General features: G+C 46.0%; 1 protein-coding gene and 1 long non-coding RNA gene across 2 annotated transcripts in view; one reads left to right on the top strand and one right to left on the bottom strand.

The window, feature by feature from the left end:
* Positions 1-2,562, bottom strand: part of LOC115948775 — a 3,877-nt gene extending 1,315 nt beyond the window's left edge. The window contains exon 1 of the long non-coding RNA XR_004082555.1: positions 2,510-2,562. This is a non-coding gene — a long non-coding RNA (uncharacterized LOC115948775). The remainder of the gene's footprint in view (positions 1-2,509) is intronic.
* Positions 1-6,178, top strand: part of SYNPO2L (synaptopodin 2 like) — a 34,546-nt gene that overhangs the window by 4,642 nt on the left and 23,726 nt on the right. The gene's annotated exons all lie outside the window — the stretch shown is intronic.

The raw sequence follows: 6,178 nt of genomic DNA, 5'->3' as shown, positions 1-6,178 counted from the left end.
TCAGCTCTAACCCAAATAAGCCTGATGGCTTCCAGATTTGTGAGCACCTTCTCTTCCTCTCCCCTTTTCAGTGAGCAGCCTGTTCTTTATCTGTTTTCACAGATGTTTACTGTCACACCTAAAAAACACTGCTGGTCTGTAGCGGTCACTAATGCTGGTCTTGGAGTGCCTCAAGCTGCTTTGGGAGTACTCCTGGACATATTTTATGGCCTGCTGGCACTTAGGCAGGGGCTATGTTTGGCTGTTAGAGAGGGAGGGCAGGCTGTGGCACCAGTGGAACTTTCTGAGGTTCTGGAAGAATCTTTTGATGAGAAGTTGCAGTGAAACCATACATGCTCCATCTATACCCAGTGCATTAAATGTACCTGGGACCATTCTCTGGCACTTTTGCCAGCTGCTACAGACTGTAATGAAGCCCAGCAATTAACGTTTTCTATTCTTCCAAACAAAATGGCCACAGGCCCATAGGCAGTGGCTCTGGGAATGGTCTGTTCTAGCTCCCAAACTGTGCCTGGGAATTGTTCTGGACAGCAATAGCCAGTCTCAGCTAAAGATGTGCCAAGGATAATTTCAACATTTTACCACAGTAGTTGCAGTCTAGAGGTCAGGTTCATTCGCTGATATTATTCAGCCTGCTACTGGCTAGAACTACGGAATACATCTGTGGAGGCTGAGCCTGGTTTCTGATGCACATTCATACCTACAAGATGACTACAAAGATGTTGCAAGGCACAAGAAGCTCTCTGCACCTAAGTGCCCTAGATCCTTCAGGTGAATGGGGTACTTCTTTAATCCATACTTGTGGCTGATCCTGTCCTTGCTGCCGCAGAATAGTGGCACTTATCCTCCTCAGACTATTGCTGAGAGGCTGCTTTTGGGCTAGTGAGTGCTGTCTTTCGGTGCAGTAGCCCACTCTTGCAATATTATGAATGCTGTGCTCGATATTTTTTTGCAAACCAAAGTGACTCTTATTCTATCGAAATAATAGCAGGTATGTCTTCTTCTAATTTGCCCTCTCTCAGCATAAATACTGTGGAGGCATAATATACTTAAGACTGTTGCTGTTCAACAATTAGTAGCAGCTGAAAAGAGCTTTCTGTTTTGAGAAGGGTTTTTATTCAGGTCTTGCAAATGCTCATGGCCCCTTAGAACACAGTATCAGCATGCAATGCTAAGGCTGGGAACACCTTGCTCTGGAATGTTGGCATCTAATTGTAAATCTTCTGTACTTTCTCAGTGATTTCTTGTGGGCAGCTCCTTGCAGCACTGTCTTCACAGCACAGCCAACAAACTCCAGTGCTCTCCTTGGCTAGCTAACCCACTCTTTTATAGCACTCATCCTTACTGGAACTTAACCAACTGAGCAGCACTAGCATCCTCTTCCACTACCAGCTGTCATTGTTAAACCCAGTAGCCACCCAAGTATGTCCTACCACTTAAGACACATCTTTTCACCACTCTCCCTTGCTGTGTCCATCCCACAAAGTATGTGTTCTCTTCCCTCTTTCTTTATATAAAGACTCCCTAATCAAGCTTCACCATGGATGACCTGTGAAGTAGCTCTGCAGGGACACTGGACCTGCTTTACCAAGAGCCAAGTCTTCCAGTGTCATCTCTTAAGAAGGAACATGATGTTTCATCAGGAAATTACTGGAACAAACTTCCTGTGTAGTTGTAATGCTTAGTGTAATTATTATGGATATTCTCCTGTAAAATAGCTTCCAATAAAAACATGGCATTGACATGAGGATGTGATGTTATTTGCTACTTAATAGATAAGGCATAGGGAAAGTATCTCACTGGATCTCTATGTTCAGGTAGGCAACTGAGATAAAGAAAGACTGTTGGAAAATGTCCTGTTTCCAGGCTACTGCCTTTTATGGCTCTCAGTCTGAGTATCTTCTCCGAGGTCACACAAAAAATCATCCAGGTCATCTGAATACCACTCTAGACATCTCCTCTCTCAAGCCACAGGATTATCCTTCCTCACATAAAAAGAGTAAACCCTGGCCTTGAATGAAAACCAAACTGGCCCAATAAGCAAAATGATATGAATACACATCTTCAGAAAGAAGAAGACATGGAGGGTGTTTGTTTTTGCTTTTGCATCTAGCAACTGCTCTGTTTGTGGTTTGAGCAGGAAGTTCTAGGAGGAGCAGGCCTACATGGTGGCTGGCTGTTGCTTGAGTCACTCCAGTTTGGTAATGCTTTATACCACAAAAAGTAATTTGTTATCTCTCCATGAGAACCCTGTGACAGGATTGCATATCACAGAAGGCTGGGAATGAAATTTAAACACTGCCAGGTTGTATGGAGTATTGGACCCCATGTCATTGTAGCTTCTAGGGGAAGGGGATGGCTCATTGAGAGATGCAGTCAGAGAGTGGAAGGGTATTGGGTGGGAAGGTGAATTGTATTCAGTATTAAACTCAGACTGAGGCTAAAAGGTTTCTGCTGGAAAGATTGTAGGAGATTAAGTGAAGACTGATAATAAAATTTATATTCCTACCTTATAGGCTGAGCTCTCCCAGTGAGAGGAAGTGGGAGGTGACCAAGGAGGGCAAGGGGAGAGATGGATGACATGAGCCTGCACTGCAAACCACTTCTATTTACCCACAGCCTACTTCATTACAGAGAAGCTGTGCTGGCCAGCAGGGAGAGTGGTTGCAAAGTTTCAAGACAGGTTCCCTGGGCTGTACTGAGGCAAGATGGGAAGCCACTGAGTTACTATCAGGATTACTCTATTCTTAGCATCCCAGCATGTGTTCAGCCCCCACATACCACTATCTAAATATAGTCCCTACTGAAGGACAGATGCTGCCAAGTTGCATCTGACCCTCTCCTCTCTTGCATTCTGTTCCTGAAAGCTAGGCTGAATTCCCCAAGACACATCAACAATCAGCATGTCCTTTTGTCAGCCTAGGGCTGTACAAGGAAAACTGTACTGTACTGTTAAAGCCTGATCTCCGCCCTGGCCTTCCTGGCCTCTCCTAGCACTGACCTTCCTTTCAACACCTCTTCTTATTCCTTTCCTCCTCAACTGTTGCCTTACTCTTTTCTTTTTTTTTTCTTTCTGTCTCAGCTGCCTCTGTCCTTTGTCTGATTGAGCATGATCAATGGGAGGAAGCAGGCAAAGTAATGAAAGGAAACATGTTTGTATGTGCATGTACCTAGTACTGCAGACACCCAAACCTCTCTGACAAGAGCTCTTTTGTCACTACATGTCTCCTGCTGAGAGGGCAGGGAGATGGACAATTTTCTGAGTATGTGTTCCAGTTTTTCACACTGATTTATATTTCCAGTAGCATAAATCCATAAGACTGAAACTGGGATTTCCTAAACCCATCTGAAATCTAAACAGGACATACCTTGACATGAATATGCCATGGGAGAGTGTGTCTACTGAGGCATGGAGTGGAAAGTCTAACAGTCAGTTACAAGAGGCTCACAGAGTTTGTGGGGTTCCTCACACAAAAGGACAGGTCAATCCTCACCAGAATGTGCTAGAAGGTTGGACAGTGCAATCCCCCAGGGCCAGGTCTGGGACCAAACCTTATCACTTGTCAGAGTCTGTCAGTGCTGCTTCTCATTTGCACAAGAAAGCTCTTCAAGTATGTGTTACAGCAAGCAGACAGGTTTTCTCTTTGAAATACCACTTTTTCCAACTTTTCCCACCTCTTCAGATCAGCTGTTGGGTGACACCTTCCAAGCTTTCTGCAGCTTAAGCAGAAGCTCCCTGTTAGTGATACTTCATGTGGCTCACTGGGTGCCCAGGAGAGGGCATCTTTTGGACATGGGGAGCAAGTGGCTGATCCTGAGGGCAGCCTGACCTTCAGGATGGGCAGAGAGCCTGGCTTTTGGACTGGGCAGCCACCCTGGCCTGGGGCCCCAAAGGCTCAGTGCTGCCCTCGCTGTACTCAAGATGAGCAGGTTATGGGTTGTCATTAAAGTCTCTACAGCACAGAACTGGCAGTCATGTAAAAACTGGCAGACTTGTGTTGGTCTCTGTCCAGAGGCTCTGCAGCCTCCAGTACACTGCACCCTGCTGTCATGACTGTGGATTAAGTCCTGTCCTGTCCTTCTTTCTCTGCACAATCCTCTTCTGTGTTTAACCCCTTTGCCTTCCTCCCTGGCAAATGCAGTGGGGTAGGGGTTTGGTGTAAAAATGAAGCTGTGGATAGTTCATTTCCCTCTGATCCCAGGAGCAAATTCATAAGCTTCCAAGGAGGGTTTATAAATCTGTGGAAGACTGAGCCAGACACATGCTACTTTCAGACTCTATAGGTCTTTTCCTGCACTAGAAGAGACCTGGTCCTGTTTTCCCAGAAAGGAATGGAGACATGGAAAAGTCCCTCCTGGATTGTAGAGCACTGAAATACCAATAGTCGCTTTATTGCATATGCTTTCTGTCAGTCCAGTAAGATTTGAGCACAGACCAAGCCAGACCCAGCATCCTCACTAACCATGAGAGAAATGCATTGCTTGCTCATGATTATCAGCCCACGTGGCCTGCTTGAGTCCCATCAGTCTTCTCTGGTGTAGAGGTCACTGAAACAGCATCAGGCAGTGTTGGGAGCACAGCCTGATCCTTCCTTCCTGGGAACCCCAAACAGTTGCCTGCAAAGACTTGCAGTACCGAGGGACTAAAGAATTGCAGGAAATTTGCTGTTGCTGTTCTGGATGGTCACCAGCCTACATCCTTGGTTCCAGTGAGCAGGGAGGAATACCATGGCATGTGAAGAATGCTCTGACACCTGCTGACAGCCTTTAACCCCCAATCCCCTCACTTTACAACTGGGAGAGATACTCAGTAAGTATGTTCCTATCCAGTGCTAAGCACCAAGTACTTGGCTATGGAGCAGCAGTTGGCCTTTTAGGAAATACTGGGAAACCTTCCTTTTAACCTCTTTTCAACTTCCTAACTCTTTTAATTAGCTGCTGTGTCAGTAGGCAGCACTGGTGTCTTCTTTACCTTCTCAGTTAACAGCTGCATCTGGATGAAGTATCAGGAGGCAGCATTTATACTGTAACAGTGGCTCTTCAGCAGTGGTTCATTACAGACCTACACATGCTCATTCCAGGCTTATATTAACAAGGAGGGAGATAAAGGACTAAAATGACAGAGGCTGATGGATGTGGCAGCTGGGATGAGCCAGTCCCTATTTTAAGCATGCAGGCAGGATTTGGGATCAAGTTGGAAAGGCTACAGAGTGATAAAGTACCAGTGAACACAAAAACAACTTGAAGCATAGCCCTCCTCTTTCCATCTTCTTCCCCAACACCTCTCAGTCCTGCTGACAGGCTGACCTGGGAGGAGTGTTGCTCTTGTCTGCCCAACACAGGGCAGCAGGGTCAAGCCCAAGGCACTCACACACCCCATAGGTGCAGGGAGCCTGGGCCACTAAGACCAGCCAGTCAGGCCATGGGACTTCCTTAGGGCTCCAGCTCTCTCCTCTCCTGCTCCCCTGCTGCTCATGCAAGAACAATGACAGGGCAGCAATCCTCCCATATTTTCTTTCCTGAAGCTGCCATGAGAGTGTGGGCAAAGTAGCTTTATGATGTTATAGATGAGTCTGGTGCCTCAAGCAGCAAGGCTGTGAGATATGGACAAAGGTGCCCTGTTGAGTATTAGTGACACAGCCCGTTCACTGCACCCTTTTCTAAACAGCTCTGCGCTGATTTGTCTTTCACTTAACTGCAAGATCTGAAGAACTATTGTAGAAGAATATACAAATAGAGTGTAATAGTACCTTGTTCCTGACTTGCTCTGACCCAGTGATTTTACATAGCTATTCTTCTATGTGAAAAATGAGTACATTATGGGTGCCAAGCTGTCCTACAAGACTATCCCCATTGCTTGCCTATATGGGAGAGGTCAGTGGTTTTTGGCTGAGGGGGCATTTGGATATGCTTTCTTGCTTGCCCTAGCAGAAAGGCTAGGCTGAGTTGGTTAGAAGTTTAACTGATGGATGATGGAATGAAAGGGAGAGTAAACACTTGGTGCAAGATAGCCATGAGAGGACAGATCTAGGAGCTTGCCTGGAGCCAGTGACTCTGACTCCCTTCTCAGATAAAGCAATGCATATCTTGCACAACTCCTGTTAAGGCTAAAGATTTATTCCAAGTTTACACTTGTGTAACAGGACACCATATAGCCTGATGCAGATGTCCAGAAATA

Source organism: Geospiza fortis, unplaced genomic scaffold (genome assembly GCF_000277835.1).
Source record: "Geospiza fortis unplaced genomic scaffold, GeoFor_1.0 scaffold130, whole genome shotgun sequence".
Taxonomy (NCBI): domain Eukaryota; kingdom Metazoa; phylum Chordata; class Aves; order Passeriformes; family Thraupidae; genus Geospiza; species Geospiza fortis.
The sequence above is the reverse complement of the archived record's forward strand: the minus strand, read 5'-3'. Positions and strand labels throughout refer to the sequence as shown.